This window comes from Artibeus jamaicensis, unplaced genomic scaffold, assembly GCF_021234435.1.
Source record: "Artibeus jamaicensis isolate MK-2021 breed Jamaican fruit bat unplaced genomic scaffold, CSHL_Jam_final contig_233, whole genome shotgun sequence".
NCBI classification, from domain to species: Eukaryota; Metazoa; Chordata; class Mammalia; order Chiroptera; family Phyllostomidae; genus Artibeus; species Artibeus jamaicensis.
In genome coordinates this window covers 51,219,572-51,238,648 of record NW_026521486.1, presented here as the reverse complement: position 1 = coordinate 51,238,648, position 19,077 = coordinate 51,219,572, and positions in this window count along the sequence as shown.

Sequence of the window (19,077 nt, the reverse complement as noted above, 5' to 3'; positions counted from 1 at the left end):
GCCCTTAAACACTCCTCACACTCCTGCCTTGGTGCCTTTGCATTTGTGGTTTCCTCAGCCAGGACACCCTTACCTCTGATGTCTGCATGCCTTGCTCCTCCGCTGCATTCAGATATCTACTCAGGTCCACATAGGCCAGCCTCTATGAAATAGCACCCCTCCTCTGTCTACCCCCTTTTCCTGCTGCATGTACTTCATAGCACCTCTTACTGCCCGACATAACATATACTTATTTCTTTATTGTCTTTATCCCACTGGTATGTTAGCTCTAGGAGAACAGAGACTTCATCTGTGGTGCACCTTACTGCATTCCTCATGCCTAGAACAGTGCTTGGTATACAGAAGGTGCTCAGTAAGTGTTCATTGCATGAATAGAGTGATCCAGGGCAGGCCAATCAAGGCTAATGTGTTGAATCTGTGGAAGAAGTAGGACATTAGGTCAAGAATGTTATGAAGAAAATGGGTGCTTGGGTCATGCATAGATATAGATGTGAACGAAACCAACTTCATCTTTGTGTCTGATTTCATTTCATTTTTTAGTTTCATGTCATGACCTTCGACCAACTTCACTGTCCTGAGCAAGCATATGAAAGCTTTCTAGTTGATAATTATCTGTGTTCCTCAAGATGTAGCTATAGATATTTTTGTTAATAAAATGGGCAGAATGGCATGACAACTGAGCTAAATATGAAACTGGTAATAGTATTGATTATAAATGACCATCTATCATAAGACTACCAGGAGGTATGGCCCAGGTGCTACAGCACTTTTTGTCCCTTTGTCTTGCCAGTCATTAGTGCCCAAGTTATACCATAGAAGAAGACTCCAACACGGGTCGATTAGTGGAGAATAACCTGCACAGGATGCTGGGTTGTCTTTTTCTACTCTGACCCAATCTTCCCATAGGTAAATTGCCCTATAGTAAATTCTGTGATAGTCTATGGAGTTGTCTGCTTTGTTTTTTGGTTTGAAGATATCTTCTCATTATAGGCTCTATGACACTCTTTCTCCACCATCAGGCAGGTAGTCACAGGAGAATTAATTCATTGAATTAAACTGTGATTTTTCCAGAGCAACAGAAGAGGCCCTTTTCTCATCTTAAGACAGAGGTAAATCCCAAAGTGACACAAAATGACAAATATTTCCTGAGTACTAACTATATATCTAGGTACCATTCTCAGTGTTTGCCATACATTATTTAATTCAATTCTCACAATAGCTATGGAAGACTAATCTGCTGTTATTTTTATTTCACAGATGAGGAAAGTTGCCCAAGATCCCACAAGTAACAGGCAGAGGAGGGATTCAAACCCAGCACTGCCTGACTTACATGGGTAAAGCCCATGTCTTGCTCTGCAGGCAGGATTAATATGAGCCAACAGTTACAGAAGGGTATAGAGTCTTAGTCTGCACTGAAAGAAGCAGAATCCACATCACAGACAGTAAGGGTCCCCCTACTAGTTTTGTTATACATTATACCACCTCCAAATATTATATTTTAATTAGGCACCATGATTTTTAAGAGGTACATTAACAAAATAGAGTGAAGAGTCCTGGAAACCATGTGTCCTGGAGACTAGGATAAGCAACTTTTAATATTTATTCTGGAGAACAACTTCTGGAGTATGTTTTCTAGATTTTACCCCAAGAAGATGGGGATCACAATGTGGGAAATGAACAAGCTGTAGAAAGGGTGTTCAAAGATGTTGTGTAGAGACTTCTGGTTAAGATGGAGGCATAGGTAAATACAGCTTGCCTCCATTTACAACCACAGCAAAAATTACAACTAAACTACAAAACAATTATCACCCAGAATTATCAGAAAATTGAGCTGTTATGGAAGTGTGGCAACAAAGGTATTAAAGAAATCATATTCATCCAGATGGGTAGGAGGGGCAGAGATATGGAAACACGGAACGGGCTGGTCCCATGCCCACATGTGGTGAATAAAAATTGGGAGGGATACCTTCGGAGTGAGAAATCCCAGCCCCACACCAGACTGTCCATTCCAGGGTTCCAGTGCCAGGAAGATAATTTCCCATAACTTCTGGCTGTGAAAACCAGTGAGGGTTGGGGTGGTGGAAGAAACAGGGATTCTCAGGAATTCCTCTTAAAGGGCTTGTACTCCCTCTGGGATCCAGCACTGGGACAGCAGCTTGAAAAACACTAGTGGCATATGGGGAAAAACTAAAGTGTCTGGCATCAGGTCAAGTGCTGGGGGACAGCTTCCTTCCAGACAAAACTCCAAAGGCCAGGCAGCAGCATTGTCCAGTTTCTGAGCCCTCTCTCACAGAACCACAGAGCAGCAACACCATATCTGAAACTCTATCAAAATGGTTCACATGGATTGCCCCACCCTGGCAATACCTAAGGCTCCACCCCATCCAATTTATAGGTGTGCTTTTTCTATGACAGGTTATGCTATTAAGACAGGCAGTCAGAGTAGCTCTACCTAATACACAGAAACAAACACAGAGAGGCTGCCAAAATGAGGAGACAAAGACATATGGCTCATATAAAAGAACAGAACAAAACTCCAGAAAAAGAACTAAACAAAATGGAGATAAGTAATATACCAGGTAGAGTTCCAAATACAGATTATTAGGATGCTCAAGGAACTCATTGGGTACTTCAACAGCATAAAAAAGATCCAGGCAGAAATTAAATGTACACTAAGTGAAATAAGGAAAAATTTATAGGATATCAATAGTAGAGTGGACGAAGCCAAGAATTAAGAGAATTATTTGGAACATAAGGAAGAAAAAGAACAGTCAGTGAGAACAGCCAGAAGGAAAAAGAATCCAAAATATCAACGATAGGCTAAGGAGCCTCTGGGACAACTTCAAATGTACCAATATTTAAATCATAGGGGTGCCAGAAGGAGAAGAGAAAGAGCAAGATATTGAACACTTATCTGAAAAAATAATAAAGGAAAAATTCTGTGATTTGGTGAAGGAAATAGATGTGCAAGTCCAGGAAGCACAGAGAGTCCCAAACAAGATGGATGCAAAGAGGACCACACCAAGACACATCATAATTAAAATGCCAAAGGTTAAAGATAAAGAGAGAATCTTAAAAGCAGCAAGAGACTTATGCATTAAAAGGACAACACTTAGAGATAATGATACCTGCCTGTGAAGTAATACCCTAGAATTCAATGACTGGTTTTGTTCTAAATATAAATAAATAATAATTGGATTAAAAATAAAATAAAAAAGTGAAAAGCAGAGAGGAACATACAGAGGAATTCCTATAAGACTGTCAGCTGATTTCTCAAAAGAAACTTTACAGGCTAGAATGTACTGGCAAGAATTATTCAAAGCGATGAAAAGCAAGGACCTACAACTTAGATTACTCTATTCAGCAAAGCTATCATTTAGACTTGAAGGGCAGATAAGTTGCTTCCAAGTCAAGGTAAAGCTAAAGGACTTCATGTTAAAGGGACTTATTTAAGAAAAAGAAGATCAAAACTATGAACATTAAAATGGCAACACATTCACAACTATCAGCAACTGAATCTAAAAAAAAAACAAGCTAAGCAAACAACCAGAACAGGAACAAAATCATAAATATGGAGATCATTTGGAGGGTTATTAAGTGGGAGGGGAAAGGGGGAGAATGATGGGGGGAAGGTACAGGGATTAAGAAGTACAAATTGGCAGTTACAGAATAGACAGGGCAATGTTAAGAACAGTATGAAAATGGAGTAGTCAAATAACTTATATGGGTGACCCATGGACATGAACTGAGGGGGGCAGGGAACCAGGTGGATGGGAGCAAAGGAGGAAAACTGGCACAACTATAGTAGCAAAATCAATAAAAATATTTGTTAAATATATTTTATTGATTATGCCATTATTGTTGTCCTATTTCTTGCCCTTCATTCCCTTCCACCCTGCACACCCTTTCCCCCATTCTCCCCTTTAGTTAATGTCCATGTGTCACAAGTTCTTTAGTGTAGTAGACTGCTCTGCCTAGTTTTAGGAATTGTATCTCTACCCCTTGTGGCTAAGGGCAAGAGACGACCTTTGGAATGCCAGCCGCAGGAGACAAAGCCTGTCTCTGGTAGCAAACGCTGCCTCAGTTCCTCTCCCTGCCCCCAAAGCTTGGTCGGAAGTCAATGATGGGTAAGACCCCTCACAGTGGGGGGCAACCTAAACCAGACTCCATCACTTGGGAGGTCTTCATGGAAGGACTTGGGGGGCTGTAACAAAGAGCAATGGACTCTCGTGCCCCCCCCCCCCCGGCTTTGACAAAGCCCGAGTCCCCATGTCATCTGGGAGAAGCGCTTCCTGGCTCTAATCCCCTTAAGCCTGAATACCTGTTGGGGAGAGGCGCAGCTCCTTGCCTTGCTAGAGCGTGTCCTAGGGAAAAATCTGGCATCACAAAGACTTGCTGATAAACCTGTGAAATCTGCTCTGCTAAGAGTGCTTTCATTCATATAAGGGTCTGAGAGGAAATGAGTACATCTCCCAAAGTTTCTGCAACTCTCTTCCTGACACATACTGACTCAGACTCTGAAGCCCTCAGATCTCTTTGAAATGTTATCTACTGTTTGATCCTTGCCACCCTGTATTCCTGTGTATTACAACCCAATAAAAGGCTGTGGAAGAGGGCGCTAGGGGCCTTTTTCTCCTCGGAGGAACTGGCTCCAGCTGGCCTCTTTCTCTCCTGAGAAATTGGCCACAGCTCACTCCTCCTTCCCTAAACAGATCCAGCATGCGTCAGCCATATATTTACTCATTCATGTGTGTCCATGGCACCGGGGGGACTCGTGGAGATCTGGCCCCCACACTTTAGCTTCTACATTTTCCATACTATTCCTGCCCTCCCCCTGTCTATTTTCTACCTACCATCTATGCTAATTCTCCTCTGTACCTTCTCCCCACTTCTCCTCCTCCCACTCCCCTGTTGCTAACCCTCCATGTGGTCTCCATTTCTGTGGTTCCTCTCCTGATCTAGCTGTCAGCTTCACTTGCTTTTGTTTTAAGTGTGGTCGTTAACAACTGTGAGTTTCCTGTCCTTTCACTGTTCATATTTTTTATCTTCTTTTTCTTAGATAAGTCCCTTTAACATTTCATATAATAAGGGCTTGGTGATGATGAACTCCTTGAACTTGATCTTATCGGACAAGCACTTTATCTGCCCTTCCATTCTAAATGAAAGATTTGCTGGATAGAGCAATCTTGGATGTAGGTCTTTGGATTTCATGACTTGGAATACTTCTTTCCAGCCCCTTCTTGCCTGCAAGGTCTCTTTTGAGAAATCTGCTGACAGTCTGATGGGAGCTCCTTTGTAGGTGACTGTCCCCTTATCTCTTGCTGCTTCTAGAATTCTCTCCTTCATTTTCATCTTGGGTGATGTAATTATGATGTGCTTTGGTGTGTTCCTCCTTGGGTCCACCTTCTTTGGAACTCTCTGAGCTTCTTGGACTTCCTGGAAGTCTAATTCCTTTGCCAGATTGTGGAAGTTCTCCTTTATTATTTGTTCAAATAAGTTTTCCACTTGTTGCTGTTCTTCTTTCCCTTCTGGTAATCCTATAATTTGGATGTTGGAATGTTGAAAGATGTCCTGGAGTTTCCTAAGCCTCTCCTCATTTTTTTGAATTCTTGTTTCTTCATTTTTTTCTGTTTAGTTGTTTCTTTCTTCCTTCTGGTCTACTACATTGATTTGAGTCCCAGTTTTCTTTCCATCACTATTGGTTCCCTGTGCATTTTGATTCATTTCACTTAGTGTAGCCTTCATTTTTTAAATCTAATTTGCAACTAAAATCAACCAGTTCTGTGAGCATCCTGATCACCAGGGTTTTGAACTGTGCATCCTATAGGTTGGCTATCTCTTTGTTGCTTTGAAGTATTGGCTCTGGGGCTTTGAGCTGTTCTTCTTGAGCCATAATGTTTTGGTCTATTCTTGCCTGTTGATGAGAGGCAGAGCCTTAGGTGTTCACCAGGGCAGGTCAACCCAGTTGCTGGGTTGTGACTGGGGGCAGGGTCAGAGAGGGAGCAATGGGATTTGTTCCACTCTCTGTTGGATTTCTATCCTCTCTGTCGCTTCCCACAAGCAAACTGGGTCCTTCTGGTGCTGGTTCCTGGGTGTGTGGGCTTGTGTATATTCTAGGACCTTGGGGGGTCTCTCCAACAAACACTCCTGTGAAGCTGGTAGCCTCTCCCAGCACCTCAACCCCTGAATGTTTCTCTGATAGGTGCTTTTAGGCTTTAATTCCTGTTGCTAGGGCCTTGGGTTGTATGGTCTGTCTCACTGTCCATTTTTTTGCCTGGTTTATCTGCACGTGAATGTGTGGCCGTGGTCAGCCAGCCGCCTTGCGCCCTCGCTGGGTCTGCCCATTGCCACCCCACGCCTGGGATCTGCCAATCACTTGCCTGTGCACCTGGGCTGGTCCCACAGCCGCTTTTTCCTGCCGGGACCCCTCTCTGCCGGCCACCGACTCTGCCAGCCATCGACTCCGCCCCTCTTACTTGTCTGGATGAATGGTTTGTTGTTGTTGGACTTTGGTACAGTTCAATTTTCTGTATGTTTTGGTTGTGTTTTTGTTTCTAAATTTTTGTTGTTCTTAAATTTGGTTGTGCGAGGAGGTACAGTGTTTCCACCTACACCTCCATCTTGGCTGGATCCAATGAAAATATTAAAAAAAGATGTTGTGTAGCTACTAGTGACAAAAGTCTCTAGTTTGGGACAGTCTCCATGTCCCTCTCCTCCTGTCTATCCAAACCTGCCTTCCCTAAAAGTCTGAGCTCAAGTCTTTCCTTCAGGAAGACTTCCCTGCGGGCCTCACTGGGTAAAATGGAAGCATCATTGTATTGGATGGATTCTTTTGACAGGTATGAAGGTTGAAATTCTCTGTGTAATTTGCAAACAAAAATAGTTGAAAATAACAGTGGACGCTGATGGAACACTTATAGTGTTCTAGATCCTGTCTAGGCATGACAATGACTCAGTGAGAGAGGTACTGTAAATGATGTAATTTTATAGATGAGGGAACTGAGGCTGTGTAGTGATAAAGGTGAGATTTAAAAACTGGGTCTATGTACAACTGAAACTAATATTATGTATGTCAATTATACCTTAATTAAAAATTAATCATTTAAAAAACAGGTCTACTTGGCTCTAAAGTGCATGCTCTTAAATAGTAAAAGGAAAATATAGCTATATTTTGTGATATGTTTATTCAAACACTTGACAGAGATTTCATTCATCCAGCTATATTTCTGGGAGACCCAGAGGGGCTCCCAGAAATGGTTAATGATGCTGATGCACAGAAAATTAGTTACTCATGGGGAGAGGCTAGTCCAGCTCTGGGTTTTGTTTATTCTTTAAACTCTGGTTCCTCTGAGGGAGCAAAGAGGCAGAGGCTGTCTGTGTGTAGCCACCCTCTGGGCCTTGGGCTGATTTCACATGCCATTAAGGCCTGGGCAACAGATGTGGAAGATGAGAGCTGTAAGTCAGAGATGCTAGGGAGGGAACCCCAGCACCAGGCAGCGGTCAGATTATGTGACCTCGGATGCCCAGTGAACTTCAGGTTGAATCTGTGATTGAATGCTTCTTGATACTGTAATTCTACCACATTTTTCCCACTGGGGAGGAGGTGATGCTCATTTTCCATGTACATTTTCTTAAGTCTGAACACTGAATTTGAGAGGTCTGGGTTCCTCATGTTAAGATGATCTCCGCTTGGGCTACCAGATATAATGGGATTCGAATAAGCTTTTTACCAGTTTTATTTGGTTGTTATCCAGTATAAAGGTGCAATTCATTTATTACTTCATCAACTGATCGATTGAGTCACCCAACCAACTTTTATGAGCATCTATTATTGGCAAAGGTGCTAAGAATGAAGGGATCCAGTATATTAACAAGACTGTAAGCTCTGGGAAAGTTTATGGCTTTATTCTTGGAAGGGCCTAGCATGTTGCATAGCCTTGGGTTAACAGACAGGGGAGAGAAGGACAAGGTGGAGGAACCAGGTCACTGAAGAACACTTCACTTCCTCCACACTTGGGACATCTCCAGCTTTTCCCAGTGAGCATTGCAGAATCCCCTGTTCTTTCCTCCTTTCTGCTCATTCTGAGGATACTCCTGCTAAGGCCACACAGGTCACACCCTTGGCAGCAGACAGAATGAAAAATGGCCTGTCCTGGAGAGATGAGAGGATATCTTTGGCAGGTGCCAGAGCTGCACAGGAAGGTTTTCCTCTTGTACAAGCCCAGCCCAGCCTCTAAGCCTTTGAAAACAATAGGCTGGCAGATTCTCAGGCTTTCGGAGTCAGACACCTGTGTAGTGCTGCGGGCTTTGCCAGGTTTGGTTTCTTGAGGCTCGTGGGCAGGTCTGGAGACTGAGCCACAGACATCCCAGGAGCATGGCCCTCCACCAGAGAATGGTCGGTCCCATGGGGCCCCTGCATGTCTTATTCACGACTGAATCTCCAGTTCCTGGTACGAGTTAGTCCATCTGAAAAATTTGTTGAAGTGGTGGTAGAATTGATATTTGGATTTCTGGTTCCCTGGGACTTGGACTGAAATCAGAGAAGTGCCAAAAATGGGGGGAGCAAGAATGGAAGCCTTAGAGATCCCAAGATGTGGAATAATGTACAGTTTTTCTGGGAAGTTTTCAAAACAATGAACAAACAAATACACATTTTGCTATTGAATTTTCCTAATGTCTGATCAAAGCACATAGGTATTACCTCCCTTTTTTCTTAAAAGGCAATCACCAACCCAAATGCCACTGCCTCCTAAAGTGGAGCTTGGGATAGAGGGGGAACTGGAAGGCAGATTTGTGATGGCTCTGGGCTTTGTTTCCAGGAAGAGAGGAGGAGAGGTTACCAGTTCATCCCCAAATCCAGCACAGAGCTGGGCACACAGTGGGTTCTCAATGACCATGTGCTGATGGTGGAGTGAAATGTATCATCTGTTCTATTTTCCATGAGTCCTTAGCTGGGCTTTAATGTCTACCACCCAGACAAGCGGAACCTCTCCAACCCACCTGCCATGCCATCCTTTCCAGAGCTGAGCTCAGTGCTGGTAGGACCAAAGGCACCTGATGTGGATGAGCAGGCCTTCTGGGTCCTGACAAAGTTAGGAGGTAGCCATGCACAAGCATAGGCAATGCCAGGCACCACCCCCTGCTGGGTAAACCTGCCACCTTAGCACTTTCACCATTTCAGGTTATTTTCAAGGACCGTTTAGCAGCCTGGAACAAACTTATTGCCTTGGAGGCAAACCCAGCCCATGACTATTTGGGATTAATGATCTCTTCTTCATTTGAGCCCAGCAACCTTCCAGATGTTTATAAAGGGATTTATTCTGCAGAGGTCTTTGATTTCCTTCCCTCTTCCTCTGACTCTAGGTTTCCCTACTTCATTCTTGCATTCTTCCCTCACCTCTCTCCCCATGAAGAGACAAGTCTGTGAGAAATCCTTCAGTGGCAGGAGCCAGGGCTCCTCCAGCCACTCTGCCGTGGTCTCTGGCAGCAGCAGGATGAGCCATGTAGTCCGCCATTGGAGGAGACTGTGGGTTCTGGACTGGGGCAGGTGGCTTTGGCAATCTCAACTTCTACAACCTGGGGGGGCAACAAGAGCATCTCCATCAGCGTGGCTGGTGGTTTCTGGACTGGTGGCTTTGGGGGAGGGTCTAGCAGCTGTGGTAGTGGCTTTGGTGGTGGCTTTGATGGTGGCAGAGGAGTGGGAGGTGGCTTTGGAAGGGCTAGTGGCTTTGGAGGGGCTGGTGGCTTTGGTGGAGCTGGTGGTTTTGGTGGCATGGGTACCTTTGGTGGGCCTGGTAGCTTTGGTGGGCAGTGTGGATTTGGCACTGGTGGCTTCTCTGGTGGAATCCAGGAATTGACTGTCAGCTAGGGTCTGCCGTAGCCCCTCAATGTGGAGGCCCAGATTGGGCAAGTCAAGACCCAGGAGTGGGAGCAGATAAAGACCCTCAACAACAAATTTGTCTTCTTTATTGAAGGTGATGAAGCTCTGACTGGGCCCCTATTTCTAGGCTGGGAACTTTGAGTTCCACATATAGACACAGTGTTTAGGATCAATTTGGGATGGACCAGGCTGAGTAGTGGGGGGGTTCGGCAGCATTCTAGTGTCTGTGGAGATGCTCAGGGCCAATAAGCGTATCTACATGAGCACGTGAGTGGGAAAGGCAGTGGTCTTCTATTTGGACCCAGACATGCCCAAGTCCTGCTTGTCTGACTCTGCTCAAGTCTCCCACCTGTTGTCTTAGGTGATTTTGGTTGTGGCTTCAGTGTGTCAGAGGGAGCAGGCAGTGGATTCAGCAGAGGCAGTGACTTTGGAGACGGCAGTGGATTCAGGGGATGCAGTGGCTTCAGAGGTGGCAGCAGCTTGGGCTCTGGCTTCAGGGCTGGCTGTGGGGCCAGTGGTGGAGGCTTCAATTCAGGCAGCAACTGGAGTGACAGTGTCAAGTTCTCCTGGTCCTTCCAGCGCTGCTCCAAATAAATAAGGCACAAGGGCACAGCCACCACCCCAGTGCTTCCAGTCCCCATCTGCTCCTCCCCTCTGACAGGCATCAGCAACACCCTCAGTGCCACTCCTCACCCCACCATGCCCCATGCTGGGCTGCTCTCTGGGGCTAGGAAAACAGGGCCTCTTGCTCCTCCTGGTCAGGGAAAGCCACGAGAATTTTAGGCTCTCTCTGGCTTCAGCCTGTGCTTGTGATTGTCCAGGGGTGGCTGCAGCCACCACCTTCTGTCACCCTTGTAGTCCCCTCCTGGGCGGAATGGTCAACACAGTTCTGATGTGTGTAATGCACAGACCCTTCTACCCGTTCATTCTGTTACTAATGAAGTGCATTGTGTTTCACACCAGGCCTCTGAGTCCTCTCTGGACACCTTTCTCCCTCCTGGACTGTCTTCTCTCAACCTTTCCCAGGGTGGGATGTGTGCGCTCAGAACAGCTGGAGTATGGCTCCTCCAAACCAAGGCACTTAGTCCCTACTGTCCAGTGCATGGGATCTAAATGGGCAAGATCCAGTTGTTCATTTATTCTATGAGCACTGGGGAAGGGCAGGGGCTCACTCCAGGAGGCTGTGTGGCCTCATAGTTCTAGAGGGGAGGCTGAATCATGCAGACACCCATCTCTTGCTTTCTGTCACTGGGGGGAACCTAAGAGGACCTTGAAGTTACTGAGGGGATTGGTGACAGAGGGTTTCCTTCCTTGGTGCTCTCCCCACTCCAGCCGACATCCTTAAAGTGCATTCAAAGTGCATTTGGGAAAGTGTGAGCTGCTAGAGCCCCAGTGCTGCAGGGATTTCTTGAGAATTACCTACCTCAGAGTCTGGCCCACAGAACCCCAGTGTGTTGGGGGGGCATTGCAAGAAAGGGTTTCTTGTCCATTCAATCTCCCCTCTTTGGAGCCCATATTAGAGGTACTGAGAAGTCTTGTAGCAAAGAATGCCTGTTAGCTACTTTTAACCCAGTGTATTCCAAAGAGGGCCCCTCCCCCACTTCCCAGTAAACAACTACTAACCACCTCAGAAAACCTGCACCTGAGCACTGTCTGCACACACTCTGGGTCCCAGGTGTGTGCACCAGTCATGGAAGCTCTTGGTGTCTGGCTGCACCAGGAAACCCTGAGACAGTGTTAGTTAGATATGGGAATGCTGTCTGCAAGGTTGTGGCTGGAGGGGACTCAGGCACACGGAAGCCAAGAACTTCATTTGAAAACAAGCAGACTGTGGCTCCAAAAGGTAGAGTGACTGACTTAGGATCTTGGAGCATCTGAGGGTGTGAACCCATGGTTCACCCAAATATCCAAGTCCAGAGCTCCTTCTGCTTTCCCAAACTGTGTCTGGAGCTGGGCTGCTACCCTCCTAGCATGGCTGGTTGCCTGGGGACCCACAGAACACACAGGCGGTGGAGTGGAAATGCTTAGCCAGGCCAGGCCAAGGAAGCAATACTTCTATCTTAGGCCAAGGCTGAATTTACTTCAGAGAAGGGGAATGACAGTGAAATAAACAAAGAAAACCAGCAACGGGGGCTAGATGAAATTCGTGTGGAAATCCCACTGTCCATGCTTAGTAGCACAGTTCAGTGCCAGTTTCACCCTGCTCTCTGGCAAGGCTCTTTGAAGGAGGTGGGACTTTGGGGCAGGAAGATGCCTTCTCTGGCTGGTATCCCTCTGTGGACAAGGAGAGGTAAGTGGAGAGACTCAGTGCCTGCCCAGCTCAGAGGATTTGTCCTGTGGGAATGTGCCAGGCTAGTTACAGCTGTGTTGCCTAGATGAAGTCATTATTAATGAGTTCCTTCCTTCAACCAATGTTCATTCAGTGTTCATTCTCTGGCACTGGACTAAATGTTGGAGATGCACTGGTGAGCAAAAATAAGGTGTTGCCTGCTACTCTCATTTTAGTGAGAGAGCCCAATAGCAACAACGACAACAACAAAAACAAACAAAGAACTTCAAGTTGTGATTAAATGTATGAAGAAAAGAAGCCAGGGGCTGAATTGGAGAAAGGTCAGACTTGTTGATGTTGGGGATGGGGGTATAGGGGAGAGAATATTTAACCAGGCTGCCTAGTTTCCCAGAATGAGCAAGTGGGTGGATGGCAATGCCATCTACTGAGGTGAGAGGAAGCGGGACAAGTCTGAGGAGGCACTCAAGACCTTTCCCTCAGCAAGTTTGAGCTCCTCAAGAGACAGCTGAGTGGAGATACCCAGACTACATTTGGAGATGTGAGTGTGAGTTCATAAGGGAGGCTGGTCATGGCTGGAGATGCCATGACATCATGGCATTGTCAGTGTTTGGATCGTTAGGGTGGTTCCTAAAGCCACCCTAACTGATGAGTTCTCCCCGAAAGGGCAGAGAAGAGTACCCAGGTTGAGCTCCACGGAAGGCCACCATTTAGAATAAGGGAGAAGAGGACAGTCAGCCAGGTAGCAGAGCCTGGTCCAGGTTTTCCAGAATGCCAGCATCTAAGAGGTCGAGGGTTTCTACATGGGTTCCCAGGGAAACTCGGAACAGGCCTTGTCTTCTCTGGGACACTATCCGTGGGTCTCAAGGCACATATTCAGACCTCTTGCCTTGCTGCTCTTCCCTGTGCTCTCCAACCAATGCCCATCTGCCCCTGTCTACCCCTCACCCACTAAGTAGCCCTCTAGTTGCAGGGGGTAATCCAAGCAGCTTCTCAAATGGGAGGATAGCCAGGGGTAGCCCGGCTCAGGAAGAATGGCACCACAGAGAGGGTTGTTTCTAGGATGTGTTAGCATGCCAAAGGAATGGCCAGGCAGGTGAGCTTGGAGCCAGAACCTGAGACTGAAGGCATCAATTTCATGCTTGACTGATGTCCTCAGTCCAGCCCTGACCATTTCTCATTCAGGCTGAAACATCTCTGGGGAACTTACCTGATGCTGAGTGCTCCTTCTCTTCCTGTCACCTCAGCATTTCTTTGTATGTTGACTTTTCAAGTGATCTTGAGTAGCTGGGCTTGGGTTTGCTTTCTTGTACTTGACTTTTCATTCTTTGAGTAGGGAGCAAGTTGGTGCTGTGTTGTCCATTCTTGTCCTATTCTCTAGGGCATATTTTTTCCCTCCCACAGGGGAAAATCACAAAGGTTGTTGAATAGTGCTGACTTGTATGCCTGAGCCCTGAACTGGGATTTGGAGCCATTGGTCAATGGTCAAGTATTTCTTTTGCTCTCTGCTTTGTTCCACATCTCTCTGCCTTGAGTGTGGAGTGGTGCATCCTCCTGTGATGACACAGACAACACAACTTCTGTTCCCCCACCCCCGTTCATTCCTCTCTGCCTACTCCCTTCTTAAACCCCCCTCCCCTCAATGGGAAGTACACTAAAAATAGCACTTTCCTGTTCTAAGAGCTTGTTGACTCACTGGTTCAGCCATTTTTTGCTGCAGAGGAAACCTAGACGTGTTTTAAGACATCAGGTTATTTCCTTCTTAGATGCAGGCAACATTACAGGCCAGAGTAAGTATCAACAATGATGGTGGCACAGTCACAAAAGTCTCAGTTAAGAAACTCAGGGGATTATTTCTCATAAGAATCTGCCTATGGATAATCCAGACATGACTGTTGATAATCAAGGTTTGTTTATAAAGTTTTGGGTAATTTGTAGATAAATCCCTAGATGACGTCTCTCTGTTTTATCTAGGGCAGGGTGGGGTTTTTGTTAGCCAATCATCAGAAACCTTATCTTTTGGGATTTGGGTTACCCCTTCTCTGTGCCTTTTTAGCACTTTAGCCCAGATACATTCTCTCTCTGCAGCCAAGACTAGAAATGTGGACACTTTGCAACAACCTTGGGATGACCGAGAAAAACTCAGAGTTCTGAAAACACTTCTTCACATATTTTATCTATCTTCTGCACAAGTCCCTCTGGCGGGCAAACTGCTTAATACACATCTTTTTTTGTGTCTAAAATCAAGATAATCACCACCAACACTTCTGCCTAGGCTGAAGGGAAAGGCTGGGTGGTTCTCCCACCAACTGATAGAGATATAGTGGGAACAATCTGATACCCTTGGAACCCATGGCCACACACTAAATGGTGACAGCTTTATCAACTCCTGGAGAAAATGAGGCCATTCTAGATGGCGATGAAGCAGGGATTCTCAGTGGGGGCAACCTCACAACCCCCAGGAAACATGACAATCTGTGATGGTATTTTTGGCTGTCGCAACTGGAGGAGTGATACTGGCATCTAGAAGATAGAGGCTTGGCTTGCAACTAAACATCCTACAGTGCACAGAACAGGCCCCACCACAAAGAATTCTCCAGTCTTAAAAGTCAATAGAGCTTGTGTTGAGAAACTGCACCCAAGCAAGAGGTCATTTCATTCAACTCTCCCCTTAGAAAAGGACCCCTGGTTGTGATATTGATTACAACTGAACTGAACAGAGACCATACTGAATTTGAGGGATGGATACATATTTAGACATTTGATTGTTTTAAAGTGGAAATGCCCTTTTATTCTTGGCAAAGACATAGGAAGCAAGCCAGGTGACCAGTGAGGTGCTTGTGGTTCTGGTATAAATCTGGCTATTTGATGCTTCTGTGCCTTTGATAATCTGTCCCCCTGGCCAGGAATACTCGTTCTACATTTAGTTTTGACTAGTCTGGACTTCTCCTTGGCGATCACTCAGGCACTGCCTCCTGAAAGCTTCCCTGGACCTCCCACGTGGCACTGAGTGTCTGTTTGTGTTCCCATGGCTGTTAGCCCCTTTGTGTCATTTGCTGTATTATATTAAAATGACTAGTTTCACTGTGTGTTCTTCATACTGGAATGGAAGTCACTTGAAGGGATGGATGTGCCTTTTTCATCTCTGCGCCTCTCAATGTCTCGCATAGTATTCGGCACATAATAGACACTTTGAATGTTAATGAGCTAATGAGGTACTTGAAAAGCACAGGGGAGATTTAAATGAAATTGTTGTCTTGATATATTAACAACATGATTAAATAACTAACTTCTTTTGGATTCTTACTGGTGCAAGTCATACACTGGACTTTTTGCACATGTTGTCACATCATTTAATCCCCACAGCCACCATAGGAGCAGGTAGTAATTATCCTCATTTTCCAGATGAGGAAACTGGGGCTTAAAGGCAGGGTAACATTAGCATGCCTGGCATCAGAAAAAAAGAGTCATTTCTGGGCCTGAAATCCAAAGCCTACACTCATAACCACTGTGCAACGCTGCTGAATGGGGCAGGCCGACTATGTCTCGTCCTCCTAGATGCCTTCTCTTCTACCAACTCTGGCACACAGTGCTAACAACTCTGGAGACTCAAGGAGCCAAAAACCAAACTTGAAGTTCTTATATTAGCAGGAGAGATTTTCCGGCTGAGGCCCTGTGAGGATGGGTGGGCTCATAATAAACTCTGGAGAATTCAGATCTCCAGCAGAGAGGTCAGAGGTTGAATGGGAGAAGGAAAATACCTTGATAATAATGGGTGGTTTTTTTTGATGCCAAAGGAGAATTGGTATGTTTAAACCTATTTCAATACACAGTTGATGATTTAGGGCACATCTGTCCATCACATTCTATGGGTGGGCTCTTTAAACGTCAAAGTGGACTTTTCACTCTGGGATGGTGTACTTTGACATGCCAAAGCCCAAACAGAGAAACATGATCCATGAATTTAGGACAGGCTTTGGAGCTGGATAGTCTGATTAAAATCCCAGCTCAGTCAGCTAATTGATTTGGAGCAAGTTAATTACCCTCACTAAACTTGCTCTTTTTTGTAAAGCAGGAATGAAAATTCTGACTCTGCACAATTTTTATGACAATTAGAAATAATCAAGGAACATGTATAAAGGACACATGGACAGAGCCAAAGGGGGGTGGGATTGAGGGTGGTAGGTGAGGATGGGTGGGGTAGGGGAAAGTGGTGGGGAGAAAATGGAGAAAACTGTACTTAAACAACAATAAATAAATAAAAACAAACAAAAACCAAATAAATGATATTGTAAACAGCCTAATTCAATGCCTCATATATGACAAGCACTCAGTCAATGTTAGTCATTTTTATATTTTTTTACAGACAGGTGAAAGAAGCAAATATTTGAAATAAGAAATTACTTTTACTAAATCATAGTCCCCACAATTCTGGAAAGTACCTCAATAAATATTTTTAGATTGATGGATTGCATTACTGATGAACCTGGAGTGGGAAACTGTCATGGTCAGGCAGGAGAGAACAGCTTTTATGTAACTAGCAATTCTGAAGCTGTGATTCCTTACAATTTTATGCAGAAATCAGACTTCAGTGCTGCTTTGACCTTAAACTGGGCTACCCCTCAGAATCCCTTAGAATTCCTCCCTCTTCTTTAGACTCCAAACTTACAAATTCTAGAAGGGCTTTGTACATTGACATTGTCATCACAAGGGCTGCCACATGCCAAGCACCTGACTTGTGTGAAGACTTTCTAATAAGGCCTCCTGTAGTCCTCACTGCAGCCGATGAGGAGGCTATGCTAACTTCGATTTACAGACCAGACAACTGAGGCCTGAAGGTAAAATAACTCCCTTGAGGCCATGTAACTGGAACGTGAGAAGGCTGAGCTTTTAATATAGGTCTAACTCCAAGGCCTTCATGTTTTTACTCCTTCAGACTGCAAGGAAAGAGGGAAGAGGTGCTGTCTTTTGAGTTCCAGAAACTACAGCATGCCAGTGAAAAGGGATGAGTTCTCTTTCTGTGAGAACTTCCTATGAGAAGCTACTGGTGCTTCCTGGAGGAAAATCAATTAGCTTTTCAAAAGACTCAGCAAGATCCATGGCTGTTGAGTACACATTGACAGGAGAATTGGCCCTCAGGGGCATTCTCTATTTTCTAGCATCCCAGAGCCCTTCTCCCAGCCTCTGGACCTGTAGGCCTTAGTCCGCTCTCAGCTTCTCTGTCTTTCTCACTATCAGCAAGTGCTTTCTCTTCAGGGATGAGGAAATTCTCCTTGACCTCATGCCTTAACCACAACTGTTCTACCTGCACATTCTTTTTCATTCTGGATGCCTAGTTGGACTAGTGTTTCTCAAAATATATTCAACTGCATGTTAGTCAAGGTAGAAAGGTTTTGTTGTAAACAATTCAATTAAAAAATGGACAAAGGACCTGAACAGACACCTCTCCAAGGAGGACATACAGAGGACCCATAGACATATGAAAGGATGCTCAGCATCACTAGCCATCAGAGAGATGCAAATTAAACCACAGTGAGATACTACTTCACAGCAGTCAGAATGACAATCATAAGCAAATCAACAAACAAGTGCTGGTGAGGTTGTTCAGAAAAGGGAACCCTAGTACCTTGTTGGTGGGAATGCAGACTGGTGCAGTCACTGTGGAAAACAGTATGGAATTTCCTCAAAAAACTAAAAATGAAACTGCCATTTGACCTAACAATTCCATTGCTAGGATTATACCTTAAGAATCCTGAAACACCAATCCAGTAGAACCTATGCACCTCAATGTTTATAGCAGCTTTATTTATAATAGCCAAGTGCTGGAAACAGCCTAAGTACCCATCAGAAGTGAGTAGATAAAAAAAACCTATGGTACATTTACACAATGCAATGCTACACAGCAGAAGGAAAGAAGGAACTCCTACCCTTCATTACAACATTGATGGAACTAGAGAGCATTATGCCAAGTGAAATAAGCCAGGCAGTGAAAGACAAATATCATATGATCTTACCTGTAAGTGGAATCTAATCAGCACAACAAACAAGAGAGCAAGATAGAACCAGAGACGTGGAAATAAAGAACAAACTGAGAGTGGCCAGAGGAGTGGGGGAGGGGGGGGAAAGAAGAGGAATGGTCAAGTCAAGGAACATGTATAAAGGACCCATAGACAAAGACAACAGAGGGGAGAATTGAATGTGGCAGGTGGGGGGTGGGGAGGGCAGGGGAGTGTAAGGGGGGAAAATGGGGACAACTGTAATTGAATAACAATAAAAAAATAAAAAAGGTTTTTTTGTTAAGCTTGTTTGGGAAGCTCCGATTAAGTAAAAGTAAATGATTTCTTTTCAAAGGACTTCTCAGGGTTTTTAATATGTGAATGAACTTTGATAAAACCCCAAGAGAAAGCTATAAAATTTTCATTCCCCAAATTTATTTGACCACAGAACCTTTTAATCAAGGGAATCTTGGGGGATAGAATTCTGCCCTAGACAAGCCCTAGGAGAGAATCTAGTACCAGATAAGGATTTAGGTATGAGCTGAAGATTATTTTAACCACATCTGGAGAGAAGACCAGAATTAGTATAAATTGAGATTGCTAATGTTTAGACTTAGTAACTAAAGGATTTAGTTTACTTTTAAATAAGCTTTAGCTATAAAGGGAGTTGCTGTACATGGTAATATAATTTTACTGTTCACTTGTTCAATAAAGTTATTTCAGTAGTGATAAGTTTTTATTTTAACATGATAAAAAGGAAAAAAAAACAATGGTAATTCTTAGTCCAGGGGCAGCATATCCAGAATGACCTTTAAAACTGGAAAATTCACACTTAGAAATGAGTGTGCAACTCTCAGCCCTTCATTCTTAGCTCCAGGTGGAGAGGGATGTCTTCTCGCTTTGACCTGTAGGTA